The following is a 10,470-nucleotide window of genomic DNA, read 5'->3' on the forward strand; positions in this document are numbered from 1 at the left end:
TTTTCTCATCCCTCCACCCCTCCCCCCGCCTTAGACCTTCTACAAGCATATCATCCTCCAGGCAGCTGGGCCTGGAAGGACATCATGTAGTCCTAAAGGCCAGAATTAAAGGAAGCAAAACGAGGAATTAAGAAGTGCCCCTTTTCTTTTCGAATATGTCTGGCCTGGCTTGTCTCAAGATACAACAAATGTTGACCAAAAAAAAGGTCGGGGGTGGGGGGTGTCTGGAGGCAAGAGCTGGAGCTTGTCCGTGGGTTAAAATGATGTTTTAGAAGTCTGATGAGTCCAGCTTGCCAAATGACGCGCCAAGAAACGAGGGGTTGTTTGGAAGAGAACGGCATGAAGTCTGTTTAGAGAGCCATGGCGTCTTCTGCTAAATTTTTATGAGCTGAATAAATATTATGCAGCATGAAGTCTCTCCAGGCAGTGACCTTAATGAAGGGAGAGTGAGGCCTTTTTGCACAGAAGTCCTTCTAGGGGTTTTTGTAGGACAACTGCTTCTATCTCTTTCTCTAATCTGACATCTCCAGACAGTGTCCTCACGTCACCCTATGCAACCAGCCAGGCCTATCTCGTATTATCTGTTTCCCCCCCCTCCCCTCCCATTGCGTTGACCTCTGATTCCAGCTGGCAGATGTTTGTGCCAGGCCTCCAGCCATCCTCTCGTTCCTTCCACTTGTCACATCGTCTTGACCATCCAGGCTGCTTCTGGGCTGCCGCATCGTCCTCCTGACCGTGCGGGCTGCTGCAGGGGATTTTCTCCTGGGGCTTTCTTTAGAAAAGTCGCAGTACTTCCCACAGAGATCAAGGGTCTGGCTTTGAGAGGAGAGGAATGACTTGAGTCCAACTCAGGCAAAAAAAAGCAAAGAAGTCTCAACAGTGGTGAAATGCAGCAATAGTGAAGGAAGGCTTATCATCAATTGAATTGCTTTTCTGGCTGCACTGGTTGGAATGGTTGACTAGGAAGAAGCTGAGCTGTTCCTTCTCCTATTGCCTGTTGCTTTCCTTAGTGAAGGCACAATAAGATGTTACAACCACTGAGGAATTATGAAATTGTATATCTGAAGAAGAGAGAAAGAAAATATGCGCGCTTGGAGGGAAAGGAGAAGCCTTCTGCTTTAGTTAAAGAGTACCGGAGTTGACTTCTGGAAGAGCCACGGTGGCGCAGTGGTTAGAGTGCGGTACTGCGGGCTACTTGTGCTGACTGCCGGCTGCTGGCAGTTTGGCAGTTCGAATCTCAACCAAGCTCAAAGTTAACTCAGCCTTCCATCCTTCCGAGGTGGGTAAAATGAGGAGCCAGATTGTTGGAGGCAAGATGCTGGCTCTGGTAAACCACTTAGAGAGGACTATAAAAGCACTGTGAAGCAGTGGTGGGTTTCAAATTTTTTTTACTACTGGTTCTGTGAGCGTGGCTTGGTGGGCGTGGCTTGGTGGGTATGGCAGGGGAAGGATACTGCATAATCTCCATTTCCTCCCGATCATCTGGGACTTGGGAGGCAGAGAATAGATGGGGGTGGGGCCAGTCGTTATTTTTACTACCAGTACTCAAAATTCCCGCTACCGGTTCTCCAGAACTGTTCAGAACCTGCTGAAACCCACCTCTGCTGTGAAGCAGTATATAACTCTAAGTGCTATTTCTATAAGGTCCTCCTTATTGGACATTGGACAGGGCAAGTGGACATCTATGAAGAGTTGGTGGGTCATGATCAAAGATCCCAAGTGGCATAATTAACTACACCCATTGCCGAGCACAATATTGGTGTGCAAACCACACAGCAATTTCTTAACTAACCTAATTCATAAACGATGTTAAATCATTTCAGGTAATGCTTAATGGATTTTGGCTGATTCAAGTGTCACTTGGAGACCCATTTAATGTCAGAGCACTAACTATACATCCAAGCGATTCTAAAATCCAACATCTGGTATTTCCAATTTTTTAAAAAAACCTGTGGGATGTGTATGATGGTAAACATCCATGCCTAAAATGCCAAAGGACTGCTATAGAAGTAGCAGAAGAGAAGAGAAGATAGAGGAGACTAGCAGGATCCCTAACCATCTGGACCCAATATGCACATCTGGAATATGAGGTGTGACTTTCACCAAAAAAGGGGCAGAAACATTGAGATACAGATTCTGCCTGAAGCTGGTGTTTCAAAGGTATTCAGGGAGTTTATAGATGGCAATAATGTTTGGGCAACCCTAAACCACCAGTCTAAACAGCACCAAGCTAGCTTTCCTTGTAATTCAAGCCGCAGGTGTTTCTCTCTTAGGAAGCAAAAGAACAAAAATTTTGCTGCAAACTCCACATGGCATCAGGAAGGGCATCCAGCCAGTAAATTCTCAGCTCCATCCCGTTGCCCTGACTCTACCCTGAATTAAGGAATTACAGGGTTGTAAAAAGGGAGTTAGGAGATTTGTTGGATCTTTTGCCATGAAAGAATATTTGAACTGAGTCAAGTGAATGAAGTCTTGGTTAGGGTGGGTACATTTGACCTGTGGAAAAGTTACATAAACTTGGAATCTGTGAAGCATATATAAGGTAAAGCATATGTGCTAGTCGTTCCCGACACTAGGGGGTGGTGCTCATCTCCGTTTCAAAGCCAAAAAGCCAGCGCTGTCTGAAGATGTCTCCGTGGTCATGTGGCCAGCATGACTAAATGCCAAAGGTGCATGGAACACTGTTACCTTCCCACCAAAGGTAGTCCCTGTTTTTCTACTTGCATTTTTTACATGCTTTCGAACTGCTAGGTTGGCAGAAGCTGGGACAAGTCACGGGAGCTCACCCCATTACGCAACACTAGGGATTCAAACCACTGAACTGCCGACCTTTCGATCGACAAGCTCAGCGTCTTAGCCACTGAGCCACTGCATCTCTTGACACATATATAGATCCGTCTAATATGTAACAGTGATAGATATAACTGGGGTGCATCTATCGAGATCCTAGTGCATTATTTCAGTGAAATGTTGGGGGACATATTCAACCCTTCCTACTGTGAATCCTCAAACTCCGTGGTAACCTTCCACCCACTCACTTTAAGAACCCAGTTAGAGCAAACCAAAGATTTCCTAAACCCAGAATTCTGTTTCCACCCTGGAGCTACCCAGTGGCCTCTGGGAATTCCAGGGAGGCTGCAAAAATATCTCCACATCCTTTGTTTCACATCAGCAACTCACCTTGTTCCGAATGGTGTTACACAACTCGTGATTGCAAATAGCCTATTTTGAGTTACAGCTTTTGAAGAGGAAGTGCTTCCCTTGGGCGATGTGTGTGTGTCTGTTTGTTTGCATACGCTATCCGTAGTTGAATGTTGATTGTGTACAGTCATCTTAAAAGGTCTCCAAATGTTCAAAAGGTCCTTTTTTGTAGAACGGTCTGGCACACATTGATACGACATGAGTGGTAAGTTCAGAAATTCCTTGGAATCAAATAGAATAGAATAGAATAGAATAGAATAGAATAGAATAGAATAGAATAGAATAGAATAGAATAGAATAGAATAGAATAGAAGGAAAGGAGTAGAGTGGAGTGGAGTGGAGTAGAATGGAATGGAATGGAATAGAATAAGAATAGAATTTTTCTCTTGGCCAAGTGTGATTGGACACACAAGGAATTTGTCTTGGTGCATATGCCCTCAGTGTACATAAAAGAAAAGATACCTTCATCAAGAATTCTTAGTGATACTCATAGGGTACGAATAAGCAATCAGGAAAAAACATCAATATAAATCGTAAGGATACAAGCAACAAAGTTACAGTCATACAGTCATAAGTGGAAGAAGATGGGTGGTGGGAACGATGAGAACAATTATTGGAATCATATTCAAGCTGCAAGCGAGGCATACTCCTTGGTCTTCTGCCAAGAAAAGTGTGGGAGAGAAACTGAGGATAGGAACTATCCTAGAAACAAAAAAGGGGATTTTTGTTGTGCGGTGTTGTCATTTTCCATGTCTTTGCTCCAGCGATCGCCCCAGAATCTTGCAGTTCAGTAGAGCTGCTATCTACACTTCATTGCCTCTGTTTATACTTTAAGGGAGCTATTTTCAATGCTGCTTAACTGGATCCCTCTGTTTCTGCTAATGTTTGCCTGGGGATCAGGGAAACATGGCATGCGTCTAATGATGTAAGCTTTGTTACCCCTGGTTTGCTGTTGAAATGTATATCGATTATTTGTATATCCTGGGTTGTTTTTCTACCGGGATGAAACTGGGAGGGGACCTGCTGGGGGTTCAGGAGAACCTCTAGCTAAGATTCTGTGCAGTTTGGAGAACCCCCAAATCCCACTCCTGGCTGGCCCTGCCCCCCCTCCCAGGAGTCCCCACGCAGCCCATTTTGGATGCAGGTATGTGCAGGGCATGCACCAATGCTTGTAGAGGGTGAAAAATGGGCCTACTGGAAGTTCAGGAAGGCCAGAAATGGGCCCGTTTCCAGCCTCCAGAGGGCCTCCGGAGCCTGGGGAGGCTGTTTTCACCTTCCCGTAGGCTTGAGGAAAGCCTCAAGAGCCCGGGGAGGGCAAAAACACCTCCCCCCCGCCATGGTGCAGGACGCTGATTAGGCCACGATCACCATGACAATGACCACCCAGTAACCGGGCAGTGAATGTCATTCTGTCCCCTTCCATCCTGAGTTGACAGACCCAGGTATGAACCGTTAAACTGTGTCAGAGTGTTTACAGTATGACTACAATTTTGAGACCACCCATGAGCAAAATACAGGACACAGAGGTTTGTCTGGTTTATATACAAGACATCTATATACAGACATACACTTGGTTGGCACATACCAGGCAAGCAATCAGTCTTCCAACTCTACACAGAGAACTACAATGCAGATAGAATACAATGAGGAGAGAGAGAGAGAGAGAGAGAGATGCCCTCCTTTATATAGACGGCTACTTAAAGGGGCAATAACCCTGCTGACTCATCCTCAGTCTTAAAGTGGCTGGTCAGCTTTAAATCTTCATTATCCTGACTAACTGGATATTGGGAAAGTAGTTTAATTGGCTCTCCTTCCATCGTAGCCCACTATTGTAGGAGACTGTTCCCAAGGCGTTGTTGGGGACATGGTGATATTTATGTATCACGAAGAAGGCAAATATACGCGTCCCAGGATAATGTTTGAGGATCCAATCTGAGTCGGTCACCGGGGTTTATTCTTCAAAGCTTTCAGACTCATGCTGGAACCTCAGGGAACTGAAAAAGGAGAGAGAGAAAAATCCCTGAGGATGAACTCCAGAATGAGCCCCAAAGCTTGGAAGACTAAACCTCTAGTTCTGGTGCCCAACTCAGATTGGATCCTGCATATTTATGCATCTTACCTGTCCTTCCAGAGCTCAAGGTGGGTTACATTGTACTCCCTTCTCCTATTTATACCCATAACAACAACTGCGTGAGGTGGATTGGGTTGAAAGAGCGGCCCAAGGTCCTATTAGCTTCTAGAACTAGAACCCAGATCTCCCAGGTTGACTCCTTCACCAATATATCACATTGAATGTCAACTAGGGTTGGGCTGCTGGGAGTTCGCAGGGATATGGGAGAACCTCTAGCTAAGATTCTGTGCAGTTCAGAGAACCCCCAAATCCCACTTCTGGCTGGCCCTTCCCACCCCACCCAGGAGTTCCCACATGGCCGTTTTGGATGCAGGTAAGTGCAGGGCGTGCGCTCAGGGAGGGCAAAAAATGGGCCTACCGGAAGTTTGGGAAGGCCTCCAGAGCCTGAGGAGACCATTTTCGCCCTCCCAGAGGCTCAAGGAAAGACTCCAGAGCCCAGGGAGGGCAAAAACACGCCCCCCCATGCCATGGTGCAGGAGGCCAACTTGGCCACTCCCACCATGGCTATGCCCACCCAGCAACTGGGCAGAGAACCCCTTACTAAAATTTTTGAAGCCCACCCCTGCCTGTCAACGGTACCGATGAAAAGAGCAGGCTGTGGTTCTTTTATCTCTATAGAAAAGGAGGTAAGCATAGAGTTGATGCCTGGGCTGTCCCAAGGAAAATAGATTCTTGATGAAACACGAGCCTCGCTGGGCACACATTTGTAAAATATTCATGGCAGAGAAAATACGATGGAAGCCAATGCTATAAAAATCAAATGATTTATTTTAATATTGTTTTACTTAGGGCTTTTCCCCATCAGCCGTTCATCGCGACCACAGGATGAACTTTTTGCATTTTTTGAAGCTCGCACATAGCGCTGAAATGGGGCCAAGAACAGACCATGTTTGCTTACTCTTGATAGAAATGACCCACCAATGTTGAGTGAAGCTAATAGGAGATGGACGTTCAGCCTCCTATTTTGTGACGGACGGGCAAAGAGAAATAAATGCTTCTCGCAGTTGTTTCATAGTATTGTAGAGCTGGAAGGTATCACGGAGGCCATCAAAACTGGCCCTTGCTTTGTGCAGGAATCTGAACTGAAATCTCTATTTGCTCTGACCCTTAGCAGAACCAAGAAACAGAACTCCCTGTTCCAGAAAAACCCTCTTTATTTAGCTATTGGGAATTCATGGCGTTCCCACAGAAAAAAGTCCAGGCAATAATCCTTCCAAGGGTTAAACTGAAGTACAGACCTGATCAGTCCTTGGATAATTGCCAGGCCGGGAGCTTCCAGCCACAAAGCTGTAAATCAAACTCTCTCAAGCAGGCTCTGAGACACAGATCACAGATGCATAAATCCAAACGGTTGTTTCCCGCGACTCCCCTTTAGTTTCTATTTATTCTCCAGCCAGGGAGGGGCCATTCAGCATCTGCGTGCCTTTTTTTCTGAGTCGGCTCCTGGCACTCAGTTGTTCTTCTCTCCTGACAGCTCTGCACATACTCGCATCTGTAACAGGCCCAGATGTTCTTCTTCCCCACTTTATCTCCGACTCCGAAGGCAGCTGGGAAATCTCAGACGGCCCTGGCTCTCTCTCTGCTTCTGATGCAGCACATCCACCAGAGCCTTCCCCAGACTCCAGGATTGGCCCTAGTTCCTCCCCAACCTCCTCCTCATCTGAGTCTGGCGGGCTACAACACTATGAGAGATCCATATTTAGCCTCCACTAGACATACATAGCCAACAGAGGATGTTCTTCATTTCTTTGGGAAGTTTTCACTATTAAGCTGACCTCACTGTTAGGAACATTTTCCCATTGTTGATCCAGAAGCTGCTTTAGACCGGGATCTCCAACCTTGGTCCCTTTAAGACTTGTGGACTTCAACTCCCAGAGTCCCTCAGCCAGCAAAGCTGGCTGAGGAACTCTGGGAGTTGAAGTCCACAAGTCTTAAAGGGACCAAGGTTGGAGACCCCTGGTTTAGACCATTACCTTGTATCTTCTGTTCTATTGTGACAGAGAACAGGTCTTGATGTGGAGACTCTAGAAAGAGTGCACAGAAGAGCAACCAAGATGATTAGGGGACTGGAGGCTAAAACATATGAAGAACGGTTGCAGGAACTTGGTATGTCTAGTTTAATGAAAAGAAGGACTAGGGGAGACATGATAGCAGTGTTCCAATATTTCAGGGGTTGCCACAAAGAAGAGGGAGTCAAACTATTCTCCAAAGCACCTGAAGGCAGAACAAGAAGCAATGAGTGGAAACTGATCAAAGAAAGAAGCAACTTAGAACTAAGGAGAAATTTCCTGACAGAACAATTAAATCAGTGGAACAACTTGCTTCCAGAAGTTGTGAATGCTCCAACACTGGAACTTTTAAAGAAAATGTTGGATAACCATTTGTCTGAAATGGTGTAGGGTTTCCTGCCTGGGCAGGGGGTTGGACTAGAAAGCCTCCAAGGTCCCTTCCAACTGTGTTGTTGTTGTTGTTGTTGTTGTTATTATTATTCTTTTGGATGATATTTAAAAATATCATCTCTCCACCTTCTCAAAATTTATCATATATAATTATCTCAAATCTCATCACACCATCTAATTTCCAGTCTCTTGAACATCCTGAGGCAATTTATCCAGATACCGTAGTCTAACCGTGTGTTGCCCGGAACCTGGCCCAATTTTGTCTTAATGATTTTTAATTTTTCGGGTTCCAAATTTGATACAATGCTCCCAAATTTCCTCTCTGAAAATAAGAGTGAGTAAGAGGCCTTCTGCTTTGATTTAGTAATCAAGGGTTACTCAACTGAAAGGTATAAAGCCATGATGGTGAACCTATAGAACACATGCCACAGGTGGCACGCATAGCCATATTGGTGGGCATGCGAGCTCAGCTCTTGTGTGCGCAGTTGATTTTCAGGCTTTCTGGGCCTACCAGCAGTACGGAAACAGGCTGTTCCTACCTCCAGAGGGCCAGGAGGGGTGGGGAAGGCCTGTTTTTTGGTCTCCCCAGGCTCCAGAGCCTTTCTAGGAGCCTGGGGGGGACATAAATGGTCTTTCCCACCCCCCAGAGACCCTCCAGAGGCCAGAAATGGCTCGTTTGTTGACTTCTGGTAGGACCGGAAGGCCCATTTTTCATTCTTCCCAGGCTCCAAAGCCTTTCTAGGAGCCTTGGGAGGGCAAAAACAGCCTCCCGCTCCCCCCCCCCAGAGGCCCTCTGGAGGCCAGAAATGGCCTGTTTGCCAACTTTCAGTCCCACAATTTCTGGCCTTCGGGAGTATGTGGGAAAGATCATTTTGCCCCCCCCCAGGCTCCTTGAAAGGCTCTGGAGCCTGGGGAGAGCAGAAAATGGGCCTATCAGGCCCACCGTGCCAAAAGTGGGGGGAGCATGGGGGGTGTCACGTTCACATGCATAGGCTGCATAGAATTATGGGTGTGGGCATGCAGACATGTAACACCCACACCGCTCCCCCCGCTTTTGGCACGCAGTGGCAAAAAGGTTCAAGGCTCCTGCACAAATTCAAGTGACTCGCCATTGCTTCATATATTCCTAGCTAAAATTCTGCATTGCATTCTGACAGGGATGGAGACTGCATTCTGAATCAGTAAAGTCACTGGGAATGGATATTATGTTCTCCAGGTTTTGTGTCGTAATTTATACCTGTCTTGATCAGCCATATCCATGGTAAGGGGCGTTGAGTACAATAATTCAGCAACATTACCTTTCCCCACTAAACATCATTATTTTTGATTGCGATTCTGCAAGAAGGAAAGCACTTCCTTTTCTAGGAGCTGTGGTGGCTCAATGGTTAGAGTGCAGTACTGGAGGCTACTTCTGCTGACTGCTAGCAATTTGGCAGTTCGAATCTCACCAGGCTCAAGGTTGACTCAGCTTTCCATCCTTCCGAGGTCGGTAAAATGAGGACCCAGATTGTTGGGGGGCAATAGTCTGACTCTGTAAGCCACTTAGAGAAGGCACTGTAAAGTGGTATATAAGTCTAAGCGCTACCGCTATTAGTAGAATGCATTTATACATGTAAACGGAATCTCCATGTTTGGAAGCTGGGAGCATCCGAATGTTGATAAAGGAGAACATTTGTAGCTCTGGGATGATATGAGAAGTCCTCGGTACTCTCTGAGCTAGGCTGTTTTCTTGCAGGCATTTCATCACCAAACTAGGTAACATCATCAGTGCTCAGGAGTCTGCAAGAAACAATCAAGCCCAGAGAGCACCAAAGTTACCCTCCAAGTATCTAATTGACAGAAGAGTGGCTTCCAAAATATCAGCTACTGCTTTCATCCACTGCATGTGAGCTTTCCAATGTATCTATTATCCTAGTCATTCAGCGGTCCTGTCATCCAAAGGATACAGATATAGCACAGAAGAAAATTAACAGAAGAAACGGGGGCTGTTCAGGATTCTGGATGCAGACCACAAGTTCAGGACCCTGGACAGCTGCCATTAATTTGCTTCTAAATAGTTAATGACTAAACAGATAGTCATTAACTTATCGTCACAACTGAGCCAAAATTTCTCTTGTTCAGTGAGACATTGGTTAAGTGAGTTTTGCCCCTATTTTATGGTATGTGAATCACAGCTGTTAGTAACCTGGTTGTTAAGTGAATCTGGTTTCCCCATGGACTTTGCTTGTCAAAAGGTCGGAAAAGGGGATCACGTGACCCCGGGAAACTGCTGGCAGACCACAACAGGGATGTTGCAAAGGTGCAACCATCATAAATATGAACTACTTGCCAAGCATCTGAATTTTGGCCAAGGGGATAGGTGTGACCCAGGCCCAAGTAGGTAGTAGGAAACTCAGTCAGTGGGGGGGAAAAAACTTTATTCAGACAGCTGAGAATTATTCATTCTCAGCGTTGTTCAACTAAATTAAAGCAAATTCCTCCCAACATAATTCCTTAGTCCTATCACCAACCTTGGTCCAATTAGGTAAACTGCCAAAGGCCTTTCTTGGCAAACGTTCAGAAGACACCGATACAAAATAAATTCAGCAAGACAAAGCTATCAACGTTGTTTTCTGGCAAAGCCCAAATGCCGTTGCTGGTCTGTTTTAAGCCTTATGGGAGAGGCCAATCATCTCTTGGCCCTACTCCCGAGTCGTCCTCTTTGCTTAAGCTGCTCTTGCCTTCTGGCAGCTCTTCTCA

Source organism: Ahaetulla prasina, chromosome 11 (genome assembly GCF_028640845.1).
Source record: "Ahaetulla prasina isolate Xishuangbanna chromosome 11, ASM2864084v1, whole genome shotgun sequence".
In the NCBI taxonomy this organism is placed as follows: Eukaryota; Metazoa; Chordata; class Lepidosauria; order Squamata; family Colubridae; genus Ahaetulla; species Ahaetulla prasina.